Source organism: Panthera tigris, chromosome A1 (assembly GCF_018350195.1).
Source record: "Panthera tigris isolate Pti1 chromosome A1, P.tigris_Pti1_mat1.1, whole genome shotgun sequence".
Lineage (NCBI taxonomy): Eukaryota > Metazoa > Chordata > Mammalia > Carnivora > Felidae > Panthera > Panthera tigris.
In genome coordinates, this window is record NC_056660.1 from 74,927,701 (window position 1) to 74,939,512 (window position 11,812).

Below are 11,812 nucleotides of genomic sequence, written 5' to 3' on the forward strand. Positions count from 1 at the left end.
CTGAGCTGAAATCGAGAGTCAGAGGCTTAACCTACTGAGTCACCCAGGCACCCCTTTCCTAAGCTTTCTCAGTATTTAATAAAGAAGAAAAGAAAAGGAAACACTGTATTTACATTCTTTTTGTCGGACTGTGAATTGATGTAGAATCCAGGGCCTTCACTCATTTTCATTTTGCACTTTACCCTCCTCGGTCTTAAAAATGAAGGCTATTGGGGCACCCGGGTGGCTCAGTTGGTTAAGCTTCTGACTTTGGCTCAGGTCATGATCTTATGGTTCATGAGTTCAAGCATCACATCAGGTTCTATGCTGTCCACACAAAGCCCGTTCTGTATCCTCTGACCCCCCCCTTCTCTGTGTCCCTCCCCCGCTCTCTCTCTCTCAAAAATAACCTTTTTGAAAAAAATATGAAGACTATTGTGTCATTTGAGCTTTTGCCAGAAACTTTCCTCAAGGCTATGGCCCTTGTCCTCAATGTCTAGGGTGCAGTCTAGGCTTCTCCTCAAGGCATCCTCCCCTCTCCCTCTTCCACCTTCCTTTTAAGGACACACCTGGCACTTTCCTCTTCCACTGGTTCCTGACGCCATCTTCTCAGTCCAGCAGGAATCCAGAATTCAGATTAGTGAAGTTTCGGGGAGCTCCTTGCCTCTCATTGACATTTAAGTTTAGTTTCAGAATTTACTAGTTGGAACCACAAAGTATCGGTAAGTGTAGCAACGGGAATGAAGTATCCATGCCTACGTAAAGCAGGAGACGCTCCTTTGGGTGTGGGTTGGTGAGAACAGCATGAACCTATTCTTGCCCTAGAGGAAGACAAAGGCAACACACTGATCCCTGTTTGCCATTTGATACACTGAACACCCCCCACCGTGGTGAGGCAATTCTGAATTCACAGCCTGTCTGCTTCCTGTATCAGGTGGTGCGTGTTCAATGTTTCCTACTTACATGCCTTATCCTTTGAATAATCCTGATGATGATGGTGATGGTGATGCCCAGTGATTATGGGCACCTGCCCTCCTTGCACACCAACACATGCAGTGAGAGACTTCCCTACACAAAGCCACAAACACCTCACCTGCCAATGTGCTCACTGATTTATCCCAACCCTTGAGAAAGGAGAGCTGTGGAAACATCCCCTTGAACTCGCAGGTTCCTGACCCTCTGGGGTCTCCTACTTCATAGATTTGGTAGCCACCACGTCTTGTAACTCATCTGCTAGTTTCTCTTCCTTTAAGAATAGCTTCTATTCCTAAATGTTTTTTAAATTAGTTTTTCCCCCAAATTCTGCCCTGGTCATCTTCCCACAAGAAACCCCTGCTTTATCAATTTCCTCCACTCCTAACGGTCAACGTTTACGTCTCTACCCATTAGTATCTTCACACCTTATTCCTTCCATTCTTCTCACCCCATATGCTCAAATGCCTTGCAGGTGCCCCCACCGGGGTACAGTCTCACAGCTTGAACAGCAGCTTGCCCGGATCTGAAGGCACCGTCTTCCTCCTCACCAAGATGTCGGTGCACTCCAAGCTCGGAATCTTGCTCTCTCCTCCTTCCCTGCCATCTGCAGTAGGTCACCAAGGTCTCCTGACCGCGCCTCCTAAATGTTTCTTGCGTCTGTCTCTCTTTTCTTATTCTCATTGCCGATGGCGCGTGTTCAACCCTCTTCGCCTCCTTCAACTCATCTCTAGCCACCCGCCACCTTCTCTTCCCTGACCCCAGCTCTGTTCAGCACACAACATCCACTCTTACAAGTTGAAATCGCCATCCTTAAAGAGCAGGAGAGAAGCTCTCATAGCTGCAGCATGGAAACAACAAACACAACTTTGACCAAGTCTATTCTGGCACCACCCAGAAACACAAGTCCTTTGCTATCCTTTTGGCCGCTGAGAAAACTTCCTGCCCAGGTCCTCTCTCCCCCATCTCTCTGGCTCCTCCTCCCTTGTCTCACTCTACCCAAGTTCACTTCCCAACTCACACCTAGGCTGGCTCCCACCTGCAATGCTCAACACTGCTTATGACTCGCTCTCTGAACTCTACCCCAGTTTCTGAAGTGCCTCCACACTTTTAGGCGTATTTCTTTCTTTCTTTTTAATGTTTATTCATTTATTTTGAGAGATGGAGAGATGAGATGAACAGGGCAGAGAGAGACAGAGAGAGAGAATCCCAAGCAGGCTCCAAGCTGTCAGCACAGAGCCTCTGGAGAGGCTCAGTCCCACACACCATGAGATCATGACCTGAGCTGAAATCAAGAATCAGACGCTTAACCGACTGAGCCACCCAGGCACCCCGAGTACATTTCTTACCATCCACTTCAGCTCTTGGGTTGTATTTGGTATACCTAATTTCATTTCCAGGATTTTCTCATTTTTACCTATTGTCTCTCTTTCAACTTACAACAGGAACACTTCCTGACTGTCTGCTGACCTAATTCTTTTTTTAAAATATAAATTTTTAAATTTTAGAATGGTTTCAGATTGATGGAAAAGTTACAAAAATGGTAGATGGTTCCCATATCCCTCATAACCTGTTTTGCCCATTATTAACATCTGCATTAGTATGCATCATAGAGGTCCCAGAAAGAGCAGAAAACTTATTTTGCTGATTCAGTTCTGATTGTACTTTAATTGTTATGTCATTGAAGAAGTTCTATCTCACTGTGATCTATATGCTAAGAGATCAAGTCCTGATTTAAGTTACTGACATGCTCTTTCACCATTTGGCTTCATTTTCTACTCCTAGATTGTCCAAAAATAAAATGGAATAAAGTAATAAAACGTTTATGTTAAACATGGGTCTTAGAAATAAAAGGAAATGTATTATTGTAAACATAAGGCAAGATTATTATACAATTACCATCAGCAAAGGATAAATTTCAACCTTTAGTGGCTATAGCAATCATTCTACACTTGGATTTGCTTGCCATTACTCACTATGATCCGTAACCCATCATACATTCAGTCAATAAAGTGAAATTGGAGGCTAATGTTTTACTTTGTTGGGAGGGGTGGAATACACGGATCTATAATTACTATTTTAGCCCCTCCAACATATTCATTTCTTAAGTCATTTTTTTTTTAAGTTTCTGCACTCCTTGTGACCATCTGGTCACCCCTGGATCAATCATGCCAAGGAAATGATACAAATGCAAAAAGAAGGGGAAGGTGAGCCTCGCAACATCTATTGGCTGCACAGGAAAAGTGGACTGCTGCCCACAGTGACTAGCTATCGTGTTTGATTTCATAAAGGAAGTAGCAACAGCAGTTAGCTAACAAAATTTAGCAAAATTTACTGTTTCTCGAACTATGCCCCGGAGGAAACTATTGTTTTCTGAAGAAAGAAAATAGAGGAAACAGCGTCCCCTGTTCATTTCACGTTGCGGAATTCAAGTTTAATTTAATTTACATTTTAATTTCATTACATTTATTTTAAATACATTTTAGTAATTTGTGTATTCTGAAAGGTTGTACACGAGCCACAAGTGCTACGACTGATCAGTTCCTCTTGGTCAATACTCAGCTAAGGGGATAGCTTGTGTGGGAGAGTTTTTCAAATATAATTTAGGTGCCACCTAGTTTTCTTAAATCTGCAGAGTTTTTTATTATTTGTTATGTCTAATGAAATGGGCATATCCTTTACAAGTTGTGAATTAAAACAGAAAATACTGATAAAAATCGTAATTTCAGAATACCCTTCACTATCAGATAAAAGTACATGAAAAGCTAACTCCAGTGCTTGTGAAGAATGTGAGTCTTAAGGGCGTGACATGAGCTCCGTAGCTGACTGTGATGGTTCTATGTCAACATCTGGAAAGTCAAAGCACGGGTAGAAAGTGTGACATGTACAGATGTGGAAACTGGATGCTCTCGGCCCAAGGATCCCCAGTACAATGGCTGTTACAAAATTTCGACAAATAGAGACAAGAATCCACTGGGGCACTTATTTTCCTAAAAACGAAGAATTTATTCAATTCTCCAAGAATAAGTTTAAAAATAGCATTTTGGTTAGGAAGTTGATTTTATAGATCAAGGTACAGAAGACAACAGAACTACAAAGGCATCATGGAGGGTCGCCCTCCTAACAGAACAGGCACAAGTCACAAGATTTCTGAGAAGATATTGATAAATACATCCCATTGGAAAACAGAAAAGAAAAAAAGCTTGTAGCAAATTCTTCAATCGCACTTAGACATAACATGAAATTAATTATAGGCGACATGAGAAATGAACTGTTATGCTCTTTGATGTTAGCATACGTGGTATTTTACGGTCAAATAAAACTTAATTTATTAAAAATGTTAATCAAGTCCTGATATATGCAGAACATTTTAAGGAGGAAGTTCCCAACAACTTTTTGCACTAAACTTTCTTGCAGAAAACTCTGTTTCGTTTGTTTCATTATAATCTTTATGTGAGTTATGATTTAGCCCATTGCCTGACCCCACGACGAAGGATATTTTTTATAAGTGGTAACATCGTCTGCATTGCTGTGCCACCAATGTTTTCTTTACCTTAAAATACACTTCAGGTGTTTTTATTTCATTAGTTTTGAATTATTTATTTCAGTGTTGATACCATGTACGTATCCCTAAAAGGCAATTGATGTCCAAATTTTAAGAAACTCCAACAAATTCTCTACTTTAGCTTTTAGAGCTGACGTTTCTTCACATCAGTTTGCCTTGAAATCAGGTATAGTTTTCTGTTTACATAGAAAAGCATGATAGATGTCACCGAGGCATTCAAAATGTCATATGTCAAGGATATGTGCCTCTTTATGATGTGTTTGCTTGGAGTCTATGCAGGCTCTGAGAACTGCTGTATAATTGACACTGGTCTTAATTGTTAATTGGATCATATCAAAATTCTTGTCATAAATCTTTCACAATTTCCCATTCGCTAATTAATTCAACTTGAACTCAATCTGGCATTCATAATAAAGTCCTCAAGACTCTGCTCACACTTTTCTTTTAAGCCTTCTCTGCCATTACTTTCTCTGAGTGGAGACTCCAATCTAGGTTTTCTTTTGATTTTAAGACCATTTCTGTCATTTTCCACTGCCTCAGCCTTTTCCATCTTTCTTCTCAATTGCCATTTTTACACTCAGAGTTTAGGACCCACAGTAAATGTTTTCTTCTTATCAACAAAAATATCATCTTCTTTGCTTTTAAATCCCAATAGCAGTTATTTGTATTTCCTTTCAATTGCTTATTACCTTGTGCTCGGTACATCCCAAATGGTCATTCATCTTAGAGAATAGGGACCATGTTATATTTATCTGTTTCTTTATCCCAACCAAAGCATTAAGCCTGGTATCTTGGTTATGGCAAGGGCTCCATATATATGTAGTAAAAAATAATGAATAAACACCGCAGTGTAAATGTAGACAATGCTCCTAATTTTTTTGATAAAGCAGTCTAGTAAGATAATTCTAAGAGCTCTAAATGCCAATTCCAATACCTAGACTTAATGTCCTTCCAAAACCATTTTTTGATTTGAGGAGAAAAAAATTAAATTAGTCAACAAGTGGTGTTAAAAAGATAGAAATCCTTGGGGCGCCTGGGTGGCTCAGTCGGTTAAGCGTCCGACTTCGGCTCAGGTCACGATCTCGCGGTCTGTGAGTTCGAGCCCCGCGTCGGGCTCTGGGCTGATGGCTCAGAGCCTGGAGCCTGCTTCCGATTCTGTGTCTCCCTCTCTCTCTGCCCCTCCCCCGTTCATGCTCTGTCTCTCTCTGTCTCAAAAATAATAAAATAAACATTAAAAAAAAAAAAGATAGAAATCCAGGGGCGCCTGGGTGGCTCAGTCGGTTAAGCGGCGGACTTCGGCTCAGGTCATGATCTCACGGTCCATGAGTTCAAGCCCCGCATCGGGCTCTGTGCTTATAGCTCAGAGCCTGGAGCCTGTTTCAGATTCTGTGTCTCCCTCTCTCTGACCCTCCCCCATTCATTCTCTGTCTCTCTCTGTCTCAAAAATAAATAAACGTTGAAAAAAAATTAAAAAAAAATAAATAAAATTTAAAAAAATAAAAAAAATAAAAAGATAGAAATCTGGAAAATATAAAAATTTTCTTATGTCACATTGTACATCAGAACAATCCCAAATTGGTGAAGGATTGAATGAATAAATGCATAATAAAAATATTAGGAGGCACAGAAAAATTTTAATATACCTCACATTTTTAACAATATAAAATACACATATAGTTTCTACCAAAAGCATCACAACCAAAGTTAAAAAACCAAAACATTCTTAAAGGTAATATATAAAATAAATATGATAAACTATGGTATCTCTTATATGAAAAAGTTATTACAAAGCAATTGTTTACAAAAGATGACTAGCCAATATAAAAGTGCACACAAGATATGAATAAGGTTACCCCTAAGAAAAATAAAATTAAAAGTCCCATAAAAGATACTCAACCTTACTAATAATTAAAGAACTACAGAAAGCAAAAATTTTCTAACTGAAAGTCGACTTGCATCTCAAATTAGTGAAGATTTAGATATCCCCAGAAAATGCAGTATTAGTAACATTTGAAGAAATGAGTTTGAAGCCTTCCAAAGTTGAAAGAAAAAAAATCATGCAGTACTCAGGAGGATAGCAACTGGTCGAAGATTTGGAGAGCGCCTTGGCCACATGAATCAAAATATAATTGAGCCAATCAATGACCAACTCTATTTCCAAGAGTGTATCCAACCAAAATATCGGCGCAAGTATGAAAAGATCCATGTCTTAGGATATTCCTTTAGCGGTGTTCAAAATATTTGGAAATTGTAAACAGCCTAGCTATCCACTGATACAGAACTGGTTAAAGAATGGCATCCCCAAACAGTGGCAATTAAAAATGAGTTCAGGTTGGGGCGCCTGGGTGTCTCAGTCGGTTAAGTGTCCGATTTCGGCTCAGGTCGAGATCCCACGGTTCATGGGTTCAAGCCCCGCATCAGGCTCTGGGCTGACAGCTCAGAGCCTGGAGCCTGCTTTGGATTCTGTGTCTCCCTCTATCTGCCTCTAACCTGCTCATGTTCTGTCTCTTTCTGTCTCCCAGAAATAAATACACGCTAAAAAAAATTAAAAAACTAAATAAATACAAATGAGTCCAGGTTGTCAAAGGTGAAGGAGATTTTCTTAAAGAATAAGGGCAAACTTAGTGGAACCCAAAATAGGTCACCCAAAACTTCAGACAGCAGATATGTATGAGACTGAAGGGGAATTAGAAGCAGCAAACTTTACTGGATATTTACAAAGTGCCCAATGCTTTATTCTAACTCCACTTTTATTTTTTAATTTCATCTCCACAGTCAGGTCTAAAAAGGTAAATTGTCCGGGGGTCACAACACCAAGCATCCGGACCAGATTTTAAAGTCAGGATATCTGATCCCAAAGCTCATGTTCTGTGCATCACACCTGAATTCTGCATTCTGTGCCAGAATTCAGCTTTGTCTTTGAGGTGCTTTTTTTCTCTGTGTGACCTATGTGTTTTATAGGTGAGGTTGATTACACTACCAGAAAGATAATTATGCTAACCTCTATGGAACTGGCTTCCTTTGAATACTCCTTTTCCTTGTGATTTCAGAGTCCCATCTATAGGAAATGTAAAAATGTCTACTAAAATGTAACTAAGATCAATGAACTGGTATTTTATTATAAGCAAACACACGGCATATACATTGGAATATAAGTTCACACCACTGCTATTGAAAATGTCTATACATACCTGCATCACACTATTCAAATAATTTCCTATTCTTTTTTCAACTCAGTTACGTCTTTTCTGAAAATAGACACTTAGCATAGCTCTTAGAGATCTCTTCATCCATTTGAACATTTTGAGTGGTGTTTCTTCACCCTTCTAAAAGCAGTTGTTCAAGAACAAGTTACATATATACTATTTATCCTCCAACATGCTTTCCTTCTTTGGGGCAGGATACATTAGTCACTGCATTTGTAAGAGGCCTGAAGACCACAAGTTAGTTATGGAATTAATAGCATGTCAATGGACGAATTCTGTTTTCTATTGGCATCACTCGTCTTCAGGCATTGTAAGAATGCACAAGCATACATCTAAAATCCCTCATCATTCCAGTGAAAAGCACAGTCACACAATTCTTTTTGGCTTCTGAAATATTACAAAATGCCATGATGCCTTTCATATAAAACCTTCCAAGACAAGGTCATAAAAAGCACATATAAAATCTGTTGGCTCAGGGGAAGTAAAATGCTTGGCAAAAGGTCCCCAACTGGTAGCATCCTGTATAGAAATTATTTTGTTTTTCAGCTTACTTTCTGTAAATATATTTATGATCCTTTGTTCTATTTGTGTCTAATGATGCCTAAGTACGGTTGACACCAAAAATAAAATCCAGGTCATGAACTTTAGAATATAATGGGTCATTATTCCAGTAGCAAAAATAAGGGGAAAAAAGTCACATTGCCAAAATCTAAGAAGACCCCACCTTTGTACAACAAAGAAGATGTGAGAATAAGATATGGAAAAGTTGCAACCCAACCACACTCGGCCGTCACTTCCTGGACAGTTATAGCACCCCTGTAACCCACCAGGTGCCAGCCACTGTGCTAAGATCTGGGGGAGTGCAAGAGAGAAAAAGGAGGAGAAAGAGGAGGGGAGGAAGAAAAGGAAGGGGAGAGGGAGGAGGAGGAGGTGGAGAAGGAAGAGGAGGGGAAGGAGGAGGAAATGGAAAAATTGATCTTCTCAACCCAGGATTAGAAATTGGAAAATAAAATCAATGTTGTCCTCCCTCCTTCCACAAACCACCCTACTACGGCAGACATGGTTAAAAAACAGTCATGGCGTCTTGGTGAAAGAGAAAAATGGGAATCTCAAATCCATGGCCGTGTGTGTCCATTTTCCTGGTGCTTCCCAGGTGTGTTTCAGAGGGTAATTTGGGACCCCTGGGGCCTCCCAGGAACTTTGCAAGGCATCTGGAGACGCAGACTCTCTTCTAACAAAGCTAAGACATTATTCGCCCTTGTCACAGTGTGAATACGTTACCAGAGGGAGAGTCTGTGTTGTGTGAATGGAGGTCCTGGTCCTTGGATTCTCCAGGAGAAGATGTGCATCTTAGGGATCAGTGCTTGGATAAAGACAGCCAGCAGGAAAGTAGCAAGGGCAAAGCCGTTCGTTAAAGGGAAAGTACTTTCAAAGTGGGAGAGCCAGCAGGTTCCCAGAGGAAGAACCGGCCCCTAGTCGTTTGGGGATCGGATATTATTGGGTCTCTCTGGGCTGGGAGGTCTGGGATGGACAATGGGTGGTCTCTAATAGAGGCTGATTCCAAACATTAGCAAACTCCTCCCTCAGGTTGGAAAGAGGAGTTTTCGACCCTACAAGATTGGTACCAACCTTCATGGGCAGCCTTTCCCCAAGGTCAGGGCCGTACCCACAATGCAAATGCATTATAATGAGTCTAGGGGTGACCTTGGGGCAGAGAAGATCATATGCTCTGCACCTGTGGCTCTGTGGTCTTGGAAACCACGAGGTCAGGATGTTGAGTTCTCCGGCTTTTAACCTGTAGCTGATTTAACCCCATCCTTGACTCCAGCTCACGTCTCTACCATCCCCCCTCTAGGACTTGGGACTCTGCCCCTGGGTGTTCCTTCCACTGCTCAGGTGTAGCTTTTACCTAACATGTGTTGAGAGGTGGCACCTTGTGGGTGTGGGGAGAGCGGCACCAAGCACCCTGAAACCCAGCGAAGCAGCTCCAGTTCCTGGGGTGCCTGACCTTGAGCTTCTGTCCCTGGGGAATTGAGGCGTCTGCAAGCCCAGCCCTGTCTCGGTGGGGCTCCGTGGCGGAAAACCTCAGGTGGCTGCTGGGTTGTGGGCCGGCCTCCCGTTTTCTCTTATGGAACACCACTATCACGTGAAAGAGCCGTGCACACAGAACTAAGGTTATTTATGTTCGGGTTTTTGGCAGACTTCCTAAAAAAGCGAATGACGGAAACCTATCACTTCCAGGTAAAGGACCAGCAGTGGGTGCCGGGCAGGCCCTGTCCACTAGGCGAGGAGCCACCCCACCTGGTCCCCAGGCTACCCGACCTCGTCCCCACCGCTCCCTTTGCTGCTGCTGAACTGGGCCAAGAGGAAGTCAAGTGCTGAAATGCTGAGAAGGGCCTCTGAGGACCGGAGGCAATGTGCTTTGTGCTAAAAACTGAGGAGGTGACCGGAGGAAGCCAATGGATTGTAAATTCAAATGTACCTTCCAATCAGAATAGTTGGAAAACAACTTCTGTAACCCACAGCTACTCCCCCATTTTGCCTCTGAAGACCCCTCACCATGTCCAACAGGACATTTTTGGGGTTTCTGCTTAAATCTGTGCTCTCCAAATTTCCGTTCTAGACCCCAGAACAAACATGTCGCTTGCATTTCAATGTCTCATCGTTCCTTGGTCAACGTGACAACAGTAGGGAATCATTTGAACTGTGTGAAGGTGCTGTCGTCAACATAAGCTTTACAGCTTCCCAATATTTAAAGGCTTTTCTGATGAGAAAGGATCTGCTTTCGTTTTATATTAAACAGCAAATTGTGTCCATGTTTGGAAAATCTGCAAAAGTCAGTGAACCAGTATTTCCCAAGGACCAAAGCCTCACGGTGTAGAATCACTGTGGGTAAGAGATTTATTCAATGTGCAAGATAGAACGGTGTCTTTTCATGTAAAGGAATTTAAAAAGTTATTAATATGGTTTCAGACTCCATGTTGCAACAATATACTTTTTTAATTCCATTTGTTAAGCTTTGGTGTGGTATAAAAAAAAAAAAAAAGAAAGAAAAGAAAAAGAAAAAGAAAAAGAATATCTACAATTACCTGAAAAGAATTTCCAACTAAATATCTCTATGAAATCGAGTTTTTTTCTATATATATATATTTTTATTTTTTTTAATCTTTATTTCTTTTTGAGAGAGAGAGAGAGAGAGAGAGAGAGAGAGAGCAGGGGAGGGGGCAGAGAGAGAGGGAGACACAGAATCCGAAACAGGCTCCAGGCTCTGAGCCATCAGCACAGGACCCGACTCAGGGCTCGAACTCACAAAGGGTGAGATGATGACCTGAGCCAAAGTCGGACGCTCAACTGACTGAGCGACCCAGGCACCCCTTTATCGTATATTTTAAAGCAATGAATTGCCACATATTGAATGCAGAAGCTGATAAGAGAATACAGGTTTCTTATATTAAGCCAGCCATTAAAAAGATTTACAGAAATGTAAATCAATGCCATTCCTCTTACTCATTTTTTTTTTGTTGGTTCCTGGAAAATCATTATTTTTAATGACTATTTAATAGTAACATAGAATGTTTTTTGCAATGTTATTTTAGTAAAATGAAAATATTTTTAATCTTTGCCTGACATAATTTCCTTTTTTTTTTTTTCAGTTTATTTATTTTGAGAGAGAGAGAGAGCATGCAAGCAGGGAAGGGGCAGAGAGAGAGGGAGAGAGAATCCGCCGAGCCTGATGTGGAGCTGGAACTTAGGAACCATGAGATCATGACCTGAACCAAAACCAAGAGTCCAAGGCTTAACCGACTGAGCCACTCAGGTGCCCCTGACTTAATGTCTAATATGGCAAAATATTGGTAGATATAACTCAGAAAAGCAAAAGCTCTTTGGAGTCCTCAATATTTTTTAGAACGTAAAGACCAAATAGTCTGAAAACTATAGCCCTATAGCAACCCAACAAAACATGAGACAAGGATGTACTTTTTTCATATTTGTATAATGAAAATCTATGTATGTTGTTTTAAAATGTCATCTAAAAGACACATGGGGAAAGGAATAAATGTTCAGATACATTTACTCCCTTCCTTCCATT